The sequence below is a fragment of the Pongo pygmaeus genome, chromosome 5 (genome assembly GCF_028885625.2).
Source record: "Pongo pygmaeus isolate AG05252 chromosome 5, NHGRI_mPonPyg2-v2.0_pri, whole genome shotgun sequence".
In the NCBI taxonomy this organism is placed as follows: domain Eukaryota; kingdom Metazoa; phylum Chordata; class Mammalia; order Primates; family Hominidae; genus Pongo; species Pongo pygmaeus.
Genome location: NC_072378.2, coordinates 31072907 through 31092208, shown reverse-complemented (window position 1 = coordinate 31092208; position 19302 = coordinate 31072907). Strand labels below are relative to the sequence as shown.

Here is a 19302-nt window from a genome sequence, read left to right as displayed (position 1 = left end):
ATTTTGCATCTTGGTTATCTCATCTTTGAGGACTTGACCTACATCTGGCATAGTCTAGGAGATGAAATTGAGGAGGGTATATGCACGGAGTACTGGGAATTAGAGAGCTGAGTCACTGGAGAGTCTCGAACCTCAGAGCAGCTGCCTTTCTCCTGGACTCAGGCCAAGATTGAGGAAGACTGAAGACATATTGCATCTCACAGCTTCCCAGGGGCACAAGGTTATTTGCGACCACAGCAGCTCGGTTTGGCTAAGGAGGCCTTGGGTTTCTGAGGGATAGGAAGAATCAGAGCAGAGAAGAGCAGATGGAATGGTGACTGACGTAGGGCCCTGAAGTTTACTTGGGGTTGTCTTCTAGAAATGTGAGGTGCTACGTTTACAAAAAAAGCATAGCTTGCACTGCGCTCAGTCTCAGGATCCCAGGGGAAAGGGCTAAATAAAGACAATCTGCAATGCATTGGAAAGAAAAACTGAAAGGCTTATACATTTATGAGAGGTATCCCCACTACATATTTGTAAATTTTCCAGAATGTAGGAAAGTCCAGATGCCATTTTAAAAAAGGACTAACTGTATTTATCCATTTATCTATTTTTATTGACACTGTAATTGTATATATTCAGATGCCCTTTTTTTTTTTTTGAGATGGAATTTTGCTCCTCTTGCCCAGGCTGGAGTGCAATGGCATGATCTCAGCTCACTGCAACCTCCGGCTCCTGAGTTCAAGCAATTCTGCTGCCTCAGCCTCCGGAGTAGCTGGGGCTGGGACTACAGGCACGCACCACCATGCCCAGCTAATTGTTCTGTACTTTAGTACAGACGGAGTTTCGCCATGTTGGCCAGGCTGGACTTGAACCCCTGACCTCAAGTGATCCTCCTGCCTTGGCCTCCCAAAGTGCTGGGATTACAGGACTGAGCCACCTCGCCCAGACTTTTTTTTTTTTTTTTTAATGGAACCCTTCACAAATTTGTGTGTCATCCTTGAGCAGGGCCCATGCTAATCTTCTCTGTATCAGATGCCACTTTTATTTTTAGATGGAGTCTCACTCTGTTGCCCAGGCACCTGCCACCATCCCCAGCTAATTTTTTTGTATTTTTAGTAGAGACAGGGTTTCACCATGTTGGTCAGGCTGGTCTCAAACTCCTGACCTCAGGTGATCCACCCGCCTTGGCCTCCCAAAATGCTGGGATTACAGGCATGAGCCACCGCTCCTGGCCTCTTTGTTTTTTAAACTCAGTACACATCTTAGTATTCTAATATATTATCTCCTAAATGAGTTTTTATTTAACTGTTTAAAATTTTTATCAGATTTATACAGATATGTAATTTAAAAAGCAAATATATATATATATATACATAAAAATTACAGATATGTAATTAAAAAAGCCAAAGACATAACAAAAGCTATAGTCCGGTACCAACCCCTAATTCTCTCTTCCTAGAAGTAAAAGCATTTTGGTGCTCAATTAGTTTTTATTTTCCTGTTTCTTAATAACAAATTATATCAGTCAGGGTTCAGTGCAGGAACTAGAGATTACGCTAGGTAAATTAACAGGAAGATATTTTACAAAGGGTATTAAGAGCTTTTGAAATCTTTAGAAGGGCTGAGGGCACAGGTTCTAAGCTGGGCTTTATGGAATGATATCCAGAACTATACAGATCTACTAGATTTTCTTTTGATCATTTGCCTATGAATTTATCACAAATTTGTCAGCAGATTCTATAGAAGTCTATTTTTTCTCTACAGTCTAATGTATTACAATTAATCAACTCCCTCTTTTTCTCGGTAATATCTTTCTGTAACCAGGTAAAGGAATTTTCTTAATCCCCGAGGTTTTGGCCCCAAGCCTTTTTTTTTTTTTTCTGTTTTCTTTTTGAGATCCACTCTGTCACCCAGGCAGAAGGGCAGTGGTGAAATCTTGGCTCACTGCAACCCCTGCCTTCTGGGTTCAAGAAATTCTCTGCCTCAGCCTCTTGGGTAGTTGGAATTACAGGCATGTGCCACCATGCCCAGCTAATTCTTTTGTGTGTGTTTGGTAGAGACAGGGTTTCACTACGTTGGCCAGGCTGGTCTCAAACTCCTAGCCTCAGGTGATCCACCCGCCTTGGCTTCGCAAAGTGCTGGGATTACAAGCATGAGCCACCATGCCCGGCCTCCAAACCAGTTTGATCTGGACCTGCGGATCCCTAGTTCTACACAGCAACCTCCTGGGATTTTCATTCTCACTCTTTGGAGGATCCCGCATCTTTATCTCTCTTGATCTAATCCCTTACTTTGATGGAACTTCCTAAGGAAAGGGGCAAGGGAGGGCAATTTTTGAAATTTTGTCTGAAAATTTCTTTTATATTATTATTACATCTGATTAATAGTTTTACTGAAAATAAAATTCCAAGTTGTAAAATTTACACCTAAATTAGGAAAGCACCGCTCCACTATCTTCCAGCTTCCAGTGCTACTGCTGAAAAGCCCTCAGCTGGGTGTTATGGTGCACACCTGTAATACCAGCACTTTGGGAAGCCAAAGTGGGAGGATTGCTTGAGCCCGGGAGTTCAAGACCAGCCTGGGCAATGTAGTAAGAGTTCGTCTCTACAAAAAATAAAATTAAATTTAAAAATTAGCTGGGCATGGTGGTACGTGTCTGTAGTTTTCAGGAGGCTGAGAGGGGACAATCCCTTGAGCCCAGGAGTTCAAGGCTGAAGTGAGCTATGATTGTATCACTACACTCCAGCCTGGGTGACAGAGTGAGATCCTGTCTCAAAAAAAAAAAAAAAAAAGGGAAAAGAAAAAGAAAAAAAGATAAAGCCCTATACCATTTGAGTTTTGATCTTTTTTATGTGACCTGTTTTTTTCTTTTTGTCCAATTTTGGGATTTTTCTTTTTGTCCTCAGTATTTTTAAAATTATGGTACTATGCCTTGGATTTCATTCCTTTTGTTAGACACTTCTGTTAGACACTTGAGGTCTATCTCACTTTGGAACCATATCTCTCAGTTCTGAGAAAAGTTCTTGAATTATTTCTTTGATAATTTCATCCCTTCTGTTCCCTCTGTCTATTCTTTCTAGAAATCCTCCTATTCATCCAGATGATCTAATTTTCATATATTTTCTATACCATCTACATTTCTTTTCCTTTTTTTTTTCTTTTGAGACGGAGTCACCCAGGTTGGAGTGTAGTGGCGCTATCTCGGCTCACTCCAACCTCCACCTCTCTCGGGTTCAAGCAATTCTCCTGCCTTAGCCTCCCAAGTAGCTGGGATTACAGGCGCATGCCACCACGCCTGGCTAATTTTTGTATTTTTAGTAGAGATGGCGTTTCACTATGTTGGCAAAGCTGGTCTCGAACTCCTAATCTCAAGTGATCCACCCACTTTGGCAGCTCAAAGTGCTGGGATTACAGGCCTGAGCTACTGTGCCCGGTCCCATCTACATTTCTTTATCATTTGCTTCTTTTTAGAAGATTTCTTCAACTTTAAATTTTTTATTTAATAATGTGTTCTTTTACCATGGAGAAAATATCGTCTCTTATGTTTATGAAAATATTAATTGCAGTGGATTTTATTATTTGGCTGTTTGCGTTTTCTAAATTTCCTTATCTTTTTTTTTTTTTTTTTTTTTTTTTTGATAGGGTCTCTCTGTCGTGGTCCAGGGCAGTGGCTTAATCACAGCTCAATGAAGCCTCGACCTCCCGGACTCAAGTGATCCCCCCATCTCAGCCTCCTGAGCAGCTGAGACTACAGGTGCACGCCACCGCGCCCGGCTAATTTTTGTACTTTTTGTAGACACAGAATCTCGCCATGTTGCTCAGGCTGTTCTTGAACTCTTGGGCTCAAGCGATCCGCCCAGCTTGGCTTGCGAAGGCACTGAGATTATAGGCGTGAGCCACTGCGCCTGGCTTTATATTCCTTAATTCTTGTGTTTTCAATACCTGTCTTTCATGTCAGTGGTTTTCATCCCATAATGACTAGTTTCTTATCAATGTATTGCCTCTCAACCGTAAATCCATCCTCTTAACTGCTCTGTATTGAATTAGGCGGTTCTCCTTCGCAGCCAACACAATATTAAGCTTTCTCAGCAGAGGGCGCCGGAGGGACACTGCCAGAGGAAAGAATTTCTTTCTTTTTTTTTTTTTTTTTTTTTTTGAGATGGAGTCTGGCTCTGTCGCCCAGGCTGGAGTACAGTGGCGCGATCTCGGCTCAATGCAAGCTCCGCCTCCCGGGTTCACGCCATTCTCCTGCCTCAGCCTCCCGAGTAGCTGGGACTACAGGCGACCGCCACCATGCCCGGCTAATTTTTTTTGTATTTTTAATAGAGACGGGGTTTCACCGTGTTAGCCAGGATGGTCTCCATATCCTGACCTCGTGATCCGCCCTCCTCGGCCTCCCAAAGTGCTGGGATTACAGGCGTGAGCCACCGCGCCCGGCCTAAGAATTTCTTTTATCTCTGGTTCCGGGAGCTACGGTTTGTGATTCTTGTTGCTCCTGCGGCAGGGCCCATCAGTGGCCAGGTGGGAACATCCGGTGGCCTCTGTCCCAGCTGCGTGCTGACAGCATGCGTTCCCCCAGCGAGCTGGCCCTGACGTGGATGCTGCATGCCCCAGGCCTTGCATGCAGTGAGTGAGCTCCCGATGCCGCAACTCCCCAGTTTCCTGCTTGCTCACGACTGTGCACAGGCTTTGGCCTGGGCATCCCAGGGAAATAATCTGGCACCCGGTGGGCACATGCACGCTTTCTGCCGCGAGTTCTGAATTCAGCTTTGGGGTGGGGATGCTTCCACGTGTGTCCTTCTTTGGGTACTCTCCCTCAGCCCTACAGCATTCTTTGGAGTTCTCTTCACGTCTTTTTAGCTACTCCCTGTTACAGCCAATAATTCTTTCTAATAATAAACTTTCTCTGCTCAAATTGGGGCTTGGGCTTTGTGAATGATACAGTAATCCTTGGCTTAGTTAGATCTTAAGCTGTTTGGAAACTCCAGGTGTGTGTGGTGGGGGTGGGGGGAGGTTTCAGTGGGCTTCACCATGGTGCAAATGGGCTGAACTGTTTCTCCAGAAGACCCTTGTATTAGGGTCTAGTCAGGTGAAAGAAAAAAAATCCACATATTTAAACGGAGGTAATTTTGTTTTATTTTATTTTATTTGAAAAGCAGTTTCACTCTGTTGCCCAGGCTGGAGTGCAGTGGTACGATCTCGGCTCACTGCAACCTCGGTCTCCCGGGTTCAAATGATTCTCCTGCCTCAGCCTCCCAAGTAGTGAGACTACAGGCACCTGCCACCACACCCAGCTAAGTTTTGTATTTTTAGTAGAGACAGGTTTTCACCATATTGGCCAGGCTGGTCTCAAACTCCTGACCTCAGGTGATCCACCTGCCTCGGCCTCCCAAAGTGCTGGGATTGCAGGCGTGAGCCTCCGCGCCCAGACAGAGGTAATTTTATATAAAGGATTGTTAACCACATATTGAGATCTAAAAAGACAAAAAGGGCACTGAGATACCGCAGAGGTAGAACGCGTGGGAATCAGGAATGGGACAACTGCCTCTCCCTCAGGCTTGGGGAACTGAGGGAAGAGGTCAGGATTATTCAATGGGAGAATCTGGGAGGACGGCCCCACGGAGCTAGAACTCAGTTCCCTAAGGAGGAGCCTGGCCAGTGAGCCGGTATCACTGAGGCCATGGGAAGAGGCCCTTGCTGGGAGTGGGGAAGAACCACAGTTTGGGACCTGCTACTGCTGCTGGACCAGCTGTTGCTGCAGGGCTGAAGATCATTGGCTGTGGTGATGCCCGCAGGATTGGGAGGCCAACAAGGGAAGGGGTCCCTTCTTCCTCCAGTGCTGACACCTCCCTCTACACCTAAGAGGGAGCCAGCTGGGAAGGAGAGAGTGGAAAAGGGTTTTGAAGTCAAGTGACAGTAGCTTAATATCTGTCAGAACCCCCTTACTCCTGTGGTCCTAGGTGTTTTTCCTTGTCTGGTCAGTTTCTCCAGAGAAGGTTTCTCTATTAATCAGCCTGGGGCAAGTCTGGCTGCTGGAGTTCTCAGAACCAACTTCATGGAGGGGACCAGGAAGCCTTACTGTTTGATATGCAGGCTTTTACACAATCCTAAATGACTTTTTCTTTTCTTTTATTGCTTCTTTTATTTTGTTATTTCTTTTACTATTACTTATTTTCTATTTTTTTAAATTATTTTATTTTGTTTTCTTTTCTTCTAGCCACATAAAGCCAGAAGGCCATAGGCCATATATATATATGTAATTTTTTTTTTTTTGGTAGAGCTGGGGATGTTGCTATGTTGCCTAGGCTGGTCTTGAATTCCTGGACTCAAGTGATCCTCCTGCTTTGGCCTCCCAAAGTGCTAGGATTATAAGCATGAGCTATCATGCACAGCCTTAAATGATTTTCATTGTGGTTCCCAGGACGTGGCATGGTTCAAGGCCTCCAGCAAGCAAACCACTCATTAGGGTGGAATATAGAGGGTCACTCTGCTATGTGCGTTGAATTAGGAGATCTAGGGTTCTAGTGGCTTCTTACACAGACCATCAGCCTCTGGTTCCAGGCCTCTTGCACACTTGGGATACTTGGTTTCTCCATTCCTTACTGGGGTTCTGCTATGTGAAATCAGCCTGATTCTGGGATTCTGCCACTGACATTTTACCTTTAAATTTCTCTTATCTGCTAAGACATTTGTCTATTTGTTATCCAGATCTTTATTCTCTATTTATTTAGATTGTGTAGTCAGTTTCTCTCTCTCTCTCTCTCTCTCTCTCCCCCTCTCTCTCCCTCTCTTTTGTTCTTGTCAGTTCTTGCCTTTTAAAACCCCTTTATCACATTTTGGTGGGATTTCTGCTGGAAGCAGAGATGGTTGTGTTCAATCAGCCACATAAAGCCTGAAGGCCCGGCCAGGCATGGTGGCTCACGCCTGTAATCCCAGCACTTTGGGAGGCCAAGGTGGACGGATCATCTGAGGTCGGGAGTTCAAGACCAGCCTAACCAACATGGAGAAACCCCGTCTCTACTGAAAAAAAAAAAAAAAAAATTAGCCGGCCGTGGTGGTGCATGCCTGTAATCCCAGCTAATCAGGAAGGCTGAGGCAGGAGAATCACTTGAACCCGGGAGGCAGAGGTTGTGGTGAGCCAAGGTCGTGCCACTGCACTCCAGCCTGGGCACCAAGAGCAAAACTCAGACTCAAAAAAAAAAAAAAGCCTGAAGTCCCAGTTGAATTTGTGGTGTAGATGTGGTGGGCTCTGGGTACTCAGTGCAGCTTAGCTGGCAGTATGCAGGAGCGAATACCAGGAAGTCTTTCTTTTCATTTCCCTCTGTTTTCTCTGGCTTGCCTCTGCCCAGGTGGCACTGGGGCCTCTGCTTCAGCGTATGCTTCAATGTATTTCCAACAAGATCCTTTCTTACAGAGATGAAGATGAAACAGCCCAGAAATCTGACTGATATGCCACGCTATGGAGAGATCTTCCGGGAACAACAAGAGGGAGTTTGCAGTTCTCATTCTATTTTTGCTGGCCTCTAATGATCAGAAGCAAAGCAGAGCCAAAACAAATAGGCTAATTTACATTCCCTGCTATTGATGCTCATAAAATTGCTGCATTTTTATATTGCTACTCAAAGCACAGACTGCAGAAAGAGTATTGAGGTGGTTCTGACAGCAATCTTCAGACTGCAGACAGACTCTCTTGCTCAATAATTTTCTCCTTCTGTTAAAAATAAGGCTGGACATGGCAGCTCACATCTGTAATACTGGCACTTTGGGACACCAAGGTGGGAGGACAACTTGAGTCCAGGAGTTCAAGACCAGCCTGAGCAACAGGGTAAGACCCCCATCTCTACAAAAAATACAAAAATTAGCCAGGTGTGGTGGCTCACACCTGTAGTCCCAGCTGCTTGGGAGGCTAAGGTAGGAGGATCACCTCAGCCCAGGGAAGTTGAGGCTGCGATGAGCCATGATTGCACCACTGTACTCTAGTCTGGACAACAGAATGAGACCCTGTCTCAAAAAAAAAAAAAAATTAATTAATTAATTAATTAAATAACATTGGCTGGACATGGTGGCTCACGCCTGTAATCCCAGCACTTTGGGAGGCTGAGGCAGGAGGGCTTGAGTCCAGGAGTTTGAAACCAGCCTGGACAACGTAGTGAGATCCCCATCTCTACAAAAAGTGAACAAAATTAGCCAGGCGTGGTGGTGTGTTCTTGTAGCCCCAGCTACTCAGGGAGCTGAGGTGGGAGGATTGCCTGAGCCTGGGAGGCTGAGGCTGCAATGAGCCAAGATCGCACCACTGCTTTCCAGCCTGGGCAACAGAGCAAGATCCTGTCTCAAAAAGGAAAAAAAAAATTAACGGGTTTGAAATAAAATATACATAAGAAAACAAAAGTAATTTCTAACCCCAATAAATAAAGATAGAAGACATTGTTAACATTTTGGTATATTTTCTCATTCTTTTTTTTTGTGTGTGTGTGTTGTTGTTGTTTTTGTCTTATTTTATTTAGAGATGGTCTCCCTTTGTTGCCCAGGCTGGGGTGCAGTGGTGCAATCAGCTGACTGTGACCTTGAACTCCTGGCTCCAGAGATCCTCTGACTCAGCCCCCCAAGTAGCCGGGACTACAGGCCTGCGCCATCACATCTAGCTTTTTTTTTTTTTCCTGAAATAAGAATGGGTTATATTTTGCTGTAACAACATGGGGTTAGGGACCAGGCCTGCGTAGTTGTGGTCATGCTTTATGATATGGCTGGTGACTCAGTTAACTGCTGGTTCATGGGCTGGAGCAATCCCAAAATAGTTTTCTAAAGGATGCCTGGCCCTGGTGTTTCCACATTGGCTCCTGTGGAGCATCTCTAAGCAGAGGCTGTGTAGTGTTCTGTCCAGGTGGGAGCACAGGCTGAGTGACTCAGTTTTCATGAGGCGATGTATACCTGTTGCCTGCCCAAATGAGTTCTTAACAAATGGTAATGAGACTGGCCGCGGTGGCTCACGTCTGTAATCCCAGCACTTTGGGAGGCTGAGGCTGGCGGATCACTTGAGGTCAGGAGTCCGAGATCAACCTGGCCGGCATGGTGAATGCCTGTCTCTACTAAAAATACAAAAAATTAGCTGGGCGTGTTGGGTGACTGTAGTCCCAGATACTTGAGAGTCTGAGGCAGGAGACTCACTTGAACCCAGGAGCCGGAGTTTGCAGTGAGCCGAGATCGTGCCACTGCACTCCAGCCTGGGCAACAGAGTGAGACTGCGTCTCAAAAAAAAAAAAGAAAAAAGAAATAAACAAAGCAGATATACAGTAGTCCCTTGGTATACGAGGGGGATTGGTTCCAAGACTCCTGTGCATACCAAAACCCACACATATTCAAGTCCCACAGTCAGCCCTTTGGATCCCAAATATATGTAAAGTTGGCCCTTTGTATACATGGGTTTCACATGTCACCATTGCTGTGTTTGTGATCTGCATTTGATTGAAAATAACCCATGCATAAGTGGACCTAAATGGACCTACACAGTTCAAATCCATGTTGCTCAAGGGTCAACTATACGGACAGTAAATTAAGCAAGACATCAACTGGGATGTGCAGTAAATTAAAACCCAAAGAAATGTCAGAAACCATTAGAGAAAATCAAATGGAGTATTGCTAAAAATTTTTAGGCAATTTTAACAAAACAGGAAAACTTTATCAAGTTGATTTTTGCAAAGGAACTAGAACATGAGCTCCCTCCACTCACGTGTCTGTGCCCCTCAGGAGGGTGGTCCTGAGGAGCCAGCACATAGCCCAGGGCTGACGTTAATGCCCTCAGGCAGGCTCCCACTGCCTCCGCGCCTTCCTTCTCTCACTTTCTAGAATCCCAATCCTAAAACTCTGTTTGATGTTTAGCAGAGGAAGACACATTCAGACATGCATAATAATGGTAGAAGACAGAGGTGAGGAGAGCTGTGAAAGGTGTCGAAGGAGCCATGGAGAGCCCTGGGACTCTGGGGCTACCCCAAGGAGGCTGTGTTTTAAAATGCGTTTACACAGGCCTTTTTCATCATAAGTACATCTTCATTATTATATGTATTTTGGAAAACACAGAAAAGTATTTCAAAAGCAAATCCTAAAGTAGTAAGTCTTAGATCATTGTGAAAGTTAATTTTTAAAAATATTTATTAAATTTAATTAATTAATTAAATTTTTTAGTCATGGTCTTGCTCTGTCACTCGGGCTGGAGTGCAGTGGCACAATCACGGCTCACTGCAGCCTCAACTTCTCAGGCTCAAGAGATCCTCCCACCTCAGCCCCCCCGAGTAGCTGGGACCACAGGCACTCGCCGCTGTGCCTGGCTAATTTTTTCTTGTTTTTTGTGGGGACAGAGTCTCACTATGCTCCCCAGGCTGGTCTTGAACTCCTGGTCTCAAGCAATCCACCCATCTAAACCTCCCAAAGTGCTGATATTACAGGGATGAGCTACTGTGCCCAGCCAAAGGTTAATTTCATGTGTCAGTATGCTTAAGCCATGGTACCCAAATATTTGGTCAAACATTATTCTAGATGTTTCCACTAAGGTATTTTGTAGATGAGATCAACATTTAAATGGATGGACTTTGAATAAAGTAGATTACCCTCCCGTATGTGAGTGGGCCTGACAGCCCCCAAGGAAGAGGGAATTCTGCCTCCAGTTTGCCTTGAGGCCTGAACTGTGACATTAACTCTTGTCTCCAAGCCTGCCGGTCTTCCCTGCAAATTTTGGACTTGCCAATCTCCACAATTGTGTGAGCCAATTCCTTAAAAACTCTGTCTTTCACCTATATGAGCTCCTTTGAGCGTGTCTTCTCATCTATATGAGAGAGAGACAGAGAGAGAGGTTTTAGTTCTGTTTCTCTGGAGAACCCTAATACAGTTATGGTTTCATTTTAAAACATTTTTTTCTAGTCTTTTCTTCATACCTAGGTGGTTGTTGTTGTTTAGGGTTTTTGTTTTTGTTTTTTTTGAGGGGTTGTATTTTATTGTCACCAGTTGCATGTATAATTGTGTGTTCCTTAATTCCTTATATTTATTTATTTATTTTTGAGACAGTCTAGTTCTGTCACTCAGGATGGAGTAAAGTGGCGTGATCTCTGTTCACTGCAACCTCTGCCTCCTGGGTTCAAGAGATTCTCCTGCCTCAGCCTCCCAAGTAGCTGGTATTACAGGCACCCACCACCACGCCTGGCTAATTTTTGTATTTTTAGTAGAGATGGGGTTTCACCATGACCTCAAGTGATCCGCCAGCCTCGGCCTCCCAAAGTGCTGGGATTACAGCATGAGCCACTGTGCCTGGCCTTTAATTCTTTTTAAATAAATTATTATGACACTATTGTCTTCTTTGTTAATCTAAGTTTTAATAAAAGTCACTTAAGTGGCTCCCCAATGATGCACAAAGTACATAGTCTATAATTTATAGTTTTTCCTGTTAAATGTTTCTGCTGCTTCCAATATTTTGTTAAGATAGTAAATTGTAATGGACTTTTTTTGTTTATAAAGCTTTTTACACAATTGAGAATTGGATAGATTCCCAGAAATGAGATGACTGCATCGAAGTCATAGGCTAAGAGACACAAAGAGGACAGCAGCGACCCGCAGCAAGCTGGGCCAGAGACTCCAGAGACTGCTGTCGAGGCCTGCTGGGGAGGAAGCCATGGCCAGTGGGGGGGCCAAGAATGGGCACAGAATCCACCCTTAGCTCCCACAGCTGCCCTCAGCCTCATGTTTAATCAGGCTCCACTAAAGACCCAGGGATAACAGAAGAGAGTTCCAGATACACTTAAAACTAGAAATGAGACATGGCGCTTTCAGATTTCAGAGGCCCATGCCCCTCCCTCTATGCACCTCCTATGGGAGGCTTCTCTGCCTCACCTTCAGCATGCTCTGAGTTTTGGGGGCCAGCATAACTCCCCAAGATAGATGGCTCTCTTGAGTGTGCCTTTACTATGCAAAATGTAAGTTCCCAACTCTGTCCTTGCTCTGGTTCGAAGACCGGAAGAAGTTTCCCCACTCAATCCAGCTTGCGGCCCACCTACCTACCAGTACCTGTGTTCTTTAGGATGATTTAAAGTGAGAATGAGCTACTCTCTGAAGGAGAAACGTCCCAGCCTACGGCCTGTGACCTCAGTGCCTTATGACCTGTGAGAGAGACTACATGTCCAGCAGAAATACACATGTATTTCTCTGTGAGAGAGGCTACATGTCCACAGAAAGTGAGCTCTGTGTAATTTACAAAGTTCTAGTAGTCACATCAAAAAGGTAAAAAACAACAGGTGAAATTAATTCTAATAGTAAATTTTATTTAACCCAGCATATCCAAAATATTGTGATTTTGACAAGTAATAAATATAAAAATTATTAGTGAGATATTTTACTGTTTTTGTACTAAGTCTTTGAAATCTCATGTGTGTCTTGCACTTAAGAGCACATTTGTATTTGGACTAGCCACATTTCATGTGCCCAGTTGCTACATGTGGCTAATGGCTACCATATAGGACAGCACAGACTTACTGCACAGCTTAACTGAGGAGATCCTAGCAATAAATACTTGTCTTGTATCGCATGTGTCTCAAGAATAAGTTATTATTATTATTATTAGTTTTTTTTCCTTGAGACGGAGTCTTGCTCTTGTAGCCCAGGCTGGAGTGCAGTGGCATGATCTTGGCTTACTGTAACCTCTGTCTCCTGGGTTCAAGTGATTCTCCTGCCTCAGCCTCCCAAGTAGCTGAGATTACAGGTGCACACCACCACGCCTGGCTAATTTTTGTATTTTTAATAGAGATGGGGTTTCACCATTTTGGCCAGGCTGATCTCAAACTCCTGCCCACAGGTGATCCGCCATCCGCCTGCCTCTTTGGCCTCCCAAAGTGCTGGGATTACAGGCATGAGCCACTGCGCCCAGCCAAGAATAAGTTATTTAGTCTTGAATTACAGATTTCATTGAACATCTACAGATCAGTCTATGACGTCCTTAACTTGCTCAGTGGGGCCAGTTTTCCCCATTCCAAGATGAAAATATGGACAGTACTAAGACTGTTCGGATCTCTCTTCGGTCCTATAGTTATTTTATATCACCAAACACAATGCCAATTCAGAAACTCAACGTCTAGTTCCAAAGGTAAGTCTCCTTTCCTCCAGCAAGGGCTTTGCAAGGATGGGAAGATGAGAAATGGGGAAACAGGTCCTCAACCTTATGCATCTATCCCTCTTCTCCTGTCTTGCTAATGGTGGTTTCTAACCCTCCAAGGTTGAGTAGAATGGGGAAGGGTTGGGGGAAGGAGTGGTCTAGGGCGTGGAGCAGGCATGGTTTGCAAGAGGGTTTTGCATTCTCTGGGACTGGCAGGTGCTTACAGGGGATTCCTCCTCCTTGGGTGCTTCTTCCGAGACCCCTCACCCCTAATGCCATGCAGTTGCAAATGAGGCTTTCTCTCCATGATTTATTCCTCCCACAGCACCTAGGAATGCAGTAATCACTTCAGCTTCTCTCTGCTGAGGCCTGTTGATGCCTGTAGGTGGCCACATCAGACAGGATTAGCTCGGCTCCACATCAGCTCGCTTCCTAGCATGCCTCACACTAGTCTGCTGGAAACACTTACACAGCCTTGCCCTGAAAACCCGGGATACAGGTCCCCAGTGCATCCTCCTTTCCTACACTCCCACCCCCAGGGCAGAAAACCAGCCTGTCTGCTACCATGAGGTTTGCAGACAAATGTCAGATGCCAGCCCATTGCAGTCTGTCCACTGGGGAGGGGGAAGCTTTATGCTGGACAATAGGAAAAAAGAGTTGAAACTATTCTGAATTAAATGTTTATATACGTGGAATGATATTGCTTGACACCTGAAGGGAACAAGAAAAACTCTGGAGCTTTCTTGATCTAATGACATGAAAGGAAGATGAGGTCCATGTGCTGTGGCTCATGCCTGTAATCCCAGCACTTTGGGAGGCTGAGGCTGGAAGATACCTTGAGTCCAGGAGTTCAAGGCCAGACTGGGCAATATGGCGAGACCTAATCTTTATTGAAAAAATAAAAATAAAACGTAGCAGGGCAAGGTGGTGCATGCCTGTGATCCCAGCTATTTGGGAAGCTGAGGTGGGAAGATTACTTGAGCCAGAGAGATTGAGGCTTCTGTGAGCCATGATCATGCCACTGCATTCCAGCAAATTAAAAAAAACTTTAAAAAAATTTTTTTAGCCTTGACTTGAAACTCAGAGACCTTGAAAAAGAAAGAAAGAAAAAGAAGAAAGAAAGAAAGAAAGAAAGAAAGAAAGAAAGAAAGAAAGAAAGAAAGAAAGAAAGAAAAGATGAGACCATTGGTTGCCATGGACACTGTTTCCACAGCTACTTTGCTGTTTTGATTGCCATTGCATATTGTTTGAAGGACTCTGCTATGAGAAAAATATAACTATTTCTCAATTTAACCATGATAGACTATAAATAGATAAAATAAGGCTGAGACAGATTAAATAAACTATTAAGGGGAATAACTAGACTAGAACCCAGGTTTTCTGGCTTCTTATCTGGTGTCTGTTTTCACTCTGAAACTCACTTAGGGTCACAGAATCACTGACTCACAGATTCAGTGTGACAAAGATAATCAGAAACCAAGTCACTGTAACAAAAGCCCCCTAAAGGCAGGACACCAGCTCACTGCTGTATCCTCAGTGTTGACGTTCAGTGTGCTTGTCCAATAATCCGCACTTAATAAATTTGAGTAGAATGAGTGAATTAATTAATGGTTTAGTTGTTTATAAGTGAGGGAACAAGCATCCGAAAATGTTAAATGAATCACTGAAAGTCATTTATATATATGTGTGTGTGTATATATATATATATGTATATACATATATTTTAAATATAGACAGAGTCTCGCTATATTATCTGAGCTGGTCTCCAACTCCTGAGCTCAAGCAATCCACTCACCTCGGCCTCCCAAAGTGCTGGGATTACAGGTGTGAGCCACCTCACCCTGTAATATAATATAAATGCCGAAAGTCATTTATATTTTATAGATTGTAAGACATATATTTATTTTCACATTTATCATCTCCTGAATAGGGATGCGTCTTACAATCAATGGCGTGTCATAGTTTAATTCGCTGTGTTTTTCTCTTAGTGATGCATGAAATAATGGTATGTTTTCCGGCAACGGAGCTTTAGACGCAATGAGGAGCAGCAGTTGTTTGTGGACATACGTTGTGTCTCATGCCAGTGAGTGCAAGGAAAGGGGGAGGTGGGGGTGACCCCGTGGGATGCAACACAAGTCAACTTCTCCAGGCCCTCAGAAGTGGCGCTCAATCTCCAGAGAGGCGCCCATCTCGCAGAGGGCCACTACCCGGTCATTGCCACTAGGGGGCTTACCAGACATTTCATCAGGAAGACACAGGCAGTCCTTGGGCCTCTTCCGACCAGGCCATTTGTTGCCATGGATATTGTTTCCATAGTTGCTTTGACTGTCACTGCATTTCCCCTCATTATCTGTTTTTGCATGCTGAATATATACTATAATCCAATCTTCATCCTCATCAATTTAACAATTTTATCATATCTAGATTTTTCAAATGGCCAGTTTTCATCAATTGTGACATTCATGGCATTTGACTTTGTTAGTGAGTTCTGCTTTTGCAGCCCCTGTGTTCCAGTATACAATACTGCATTATACCTCAGCTCACTTCACAAATTGGGTATCCACTGCAAGCAACTAAGCACAAGTAGCGAATACTAATCCAAATGAAAGAATGGGTCTGTTGTGGTGTCAGCGCAAGAGAAAATTCCTCTGCTCCATGGTGCACTAGTAGTAGCTCATTTTGCTTGTTGCCCCATTTGATTACATTGTTGGTGGTAAATATCACTGCCGAAAGCTCCATGAATTTCTTAAAGGTCTCCAAAGAAGATGTGGAACATTGAAGCATTTCACAACGTTTGCATGTACATGACAGCAATATTCATTCGCTTCTGCCAGGCACCTTGAAGGCAAAAGCTATTTACATGGCTCTCCACTGTGTCCTCAGAGCCATGCACAGGGTTATATGTCCTCGGCAAAGATGTGATAGATGATCAAAGGAAACATCCATGCCACCTCCTTTCATGGGTAGAAGGTAGAAGCTGAAAAAGTCTTCTGGGTATAGAAACTCACGAATACCTCGAAGCCAACTTGGTTCAGGGCTGCTGCCTAAAAAACTCTGGCTGAGGTCCTGAGTTGAAAACAAAACATCTCTGCTTGTGTTCAATTTTCAAATTCTTTCGAGGGTGAGGCCTGAGAAGTCACAAACATCTTAAAAAGCAGAACTCACTAGTAAAGGCAAATAAATGCCATAAATGTCACAATTGATGACACGTTCCCTACCATCCATCACACACACAAGAATGTTTTTTCTGTGTATCTGCGACTTGTTTTCAGACTGGGGGCTCCTCAAGAATAGGGACTGTGTCTGGTTTTTCTTGCTTGGCTCAAAACCCAATACAAATTGGAGGAAAGATCCGAGAGCCTGCCATTGCAAGCCTAAAGAAGAGAAGACTGAAGGATAAAAGTGTTCATACCTATGAGTGATTTTTGTAAAGACGGTGCAGAACAGTTCATCACTTGAGATTCAGCCCAAATGAGATAAAAAGTGAGTGATCCTGGAGCCAGGAAACCTGAGTTTAACTCCCTCACCCCCCACCCCTCCCTGCCACTTACCATTAAGGAGGTTTGGGGACAATTTATTTAACTTCTCTGAACTTCAGTCTTTGCATTTCTAAGACAGGATGGTTTTCCTACCTCACAGAGGTGATGTGAAGTTCAAAAGAATCCACATATGTGACAGCAGCTCAAAGCGCCCCACAAATGTCACAAGTCTCTGGTCGGTTACCCTATCCCTTGGGAAGCTTTCTAGAATCTGCACAGGCTGAATGAGATCCCTTCTCTGGGCTCTGCCCCAAAGCATTCCTTTATTATAGCACTTAGCATGTTGCACTGTAATTGCTGGTTTTCTTGTCCTTGAGGGCAAGAACTACGTCATTAACTTCTGTTAGTTGGCTGCCTCTGTTCCCAAAAGAATTCCCAGCACCATACTAGACAGTTACTAAAGGAATCCTAGGCCAGGTGCAGTGGCTCATACCTGTAATCCCAGCACTCTGGGAGGCCAAGGTGGGTGGATCACAAAGTCAGGAGTTTGAGATCAGCCTGGCCATCATAGAGAAACCCTGTCTCTACTACAAATACAAAAATTAGCTGGGTGTGGTGGCACGCGCCTGTAGTCCCAGCTACTCAGGAGGCTGAGGCAGGAGAATTGCTTGAGCCTGGGAGGCGAAGGTTGCAGTGAGCTGAGACCACACCATTGCACTCCAGCCTATGTGACAGAGTGAGACTCTGTCTCAAAAAAAAAAAAAAAAAAGGAATCCTAATTTCCTTGTGTTTACAAATAAGACCAAAACAGAAGAAATAGCACCAAAAGAAAGCACACATTTATTTGTTTATTCCAAAATGTGTATTTCATCCCATCTAAGATGACATTGAATGCAAGATGCACCATTACTTATGCCCCACTAAGGAAGAAAGAGTGCTACCGACTGGTTCATGATGTGCTATCCAGTGTAAGACACATTTCCATTTTTAAACATTTCTTGGTTGTTTTTTTTTTAGGCAGCGTCTTGCGATGTTGCCCAGGCAGGTCTCTAACTCCTAGCTCTGGGCAGTCCTCCCACCTTGTCCTCCAAAAGTCCTAGGATTACAGGCCTGAACCACTGCAGCCAGTGGACATCTCCATTTTATTTTTATTATTATTTTTTTGAGACAGCATCTCACTCTGTCACCCAGGCTGGAGTGCAGTGGTGCGATCTCGGCTCACTGCAACCTCCGCCTCCCATGTTCAAGTGATTCTCCTGCCTCAGCCTCCTGAGTAGCTGGGACTACAGGTGTGTGCCACCAGCGCCCAGCTAATTTTCGTATTTTTAGTAGAGACGGGGTTTCACTATGTTGGCCAGGCTGGTCTCAAACTCCTGACCTCAAGTGATCCACCTGCCTCAGCCTCCCAAAGTGCTGGGATTACAGGCGTGAGCCACTGCGCCCAGCTGACATCTCCATTTTAGATTATGATCCAATGGCGAAGATGTGCATCTTAGGCTCAATGAAGCGCATGATTATTAAATATCTACTCTATCTCATATATTGTCCTCAAAACCCCTATACTCAAGGAACTAACATTCTAGTGGAAGGAGACAGATATAAAACAAATAAGTTAACACATAAATAAGCATAAGTTCAGCTTGTCATCAGCTCCATAAAGAAAATAAATATGGTAATCTGTAGAGACTGAAGAGAGGGGTTTGTTTTAGATAAATCACAAGAAAGCTCCTGAATAGATCTGAAAAATAACTACGTGTTTTCTAAGGTATCAAATAATACCTCGCTAAGGGAGACTGTTGAATCACTGTTGCTTCACCAAACATTCTTGTTTAGAAAGACAGGGGACTGGACCAGAGTGTGCATTCACAGACATTTTAATGAGAGGAGACACTCCCCAAAAGGCATAAATCCTGTTTAGGCACAATCTAGAGGGGTATGCTTACTTGCCTGGTGTCCTCAATCAGAACATATGCAAGTTGGGTTCAGCTGGACCTGGTATGACTCCTTGATGACACCTGAAGAGGTCCTTTAAACACTGGACTTTATAAAGAGAAAAGGAGGATTCGCTGTATGATTAACTGTAGGCATTTACCAAAGGCATGGAATGCACAGATACGTGTGACAGCTTACAAGTGTCATCTGAGTATGAGTATATTATGGTTTGGGAGTCAACTACCAAATCTTGTAGTTCAGGGTCCCAGGAGTGGTTAGAAAGGTATTTCCCTTATTCACTGAGGCTTCATTTTTTTTCCCCCTTCTGGGTGTTCTGCAGCATCTTCTCCTTGTCTTTTCCAACTTCAATACTCTCCAGAGACCAGATCCTCATGTATATATCTCTCTGGACCCTCAAATGCCAAAACCATACTCTCCTTCACAGTAGCACCCTGAGGGGGTGGCCTCATTCTGGAGAAAGCTACGTGGCAAGTTGAGGGAGACTGACTGGGCAAAGCCCCCATGCCCCTGGCAGAACTGCTGCCGCAAAGGGACATGCATTTCTTGGGAATAATTAGTACAGGCTGATTGTTATTGACTTTAAGGATGTTCCTTATGCCTCGATCCTATGTACAATTCTGGGATCTTTGGAGAGCAGTAAAAAGACTGAGATTAAATTTCCCTCTAATCTGACAGGGGCAGAAATTAACATTTTCTTTCTTTTATTTTTCTTTTTGAGACATGGTCTCTCTCTGTTGCCCAAGCTGGAAGGCAGTGACA

At 44.2% G+C, this 19302-nt stretch overlaps 1 non-coding gene across 1 annotated transcript; it reads right to left on the bottom strand.

Annotated features, from left to right (window-relative positions):
- Positions 1–942: 942 nt before the first annotated feature.
- LOC129039725 (U6 spliceosomal RNA) lies at positions 943–1044 on the bottom strand. The gene has a single exon (XR_008503437.1). It is a non-coding gene; the product is annotated as a U6 spliceosomal RNA (small nuclear RNA).
- Positions 1045–19302: the final 18258 nt, after the last annotated feature.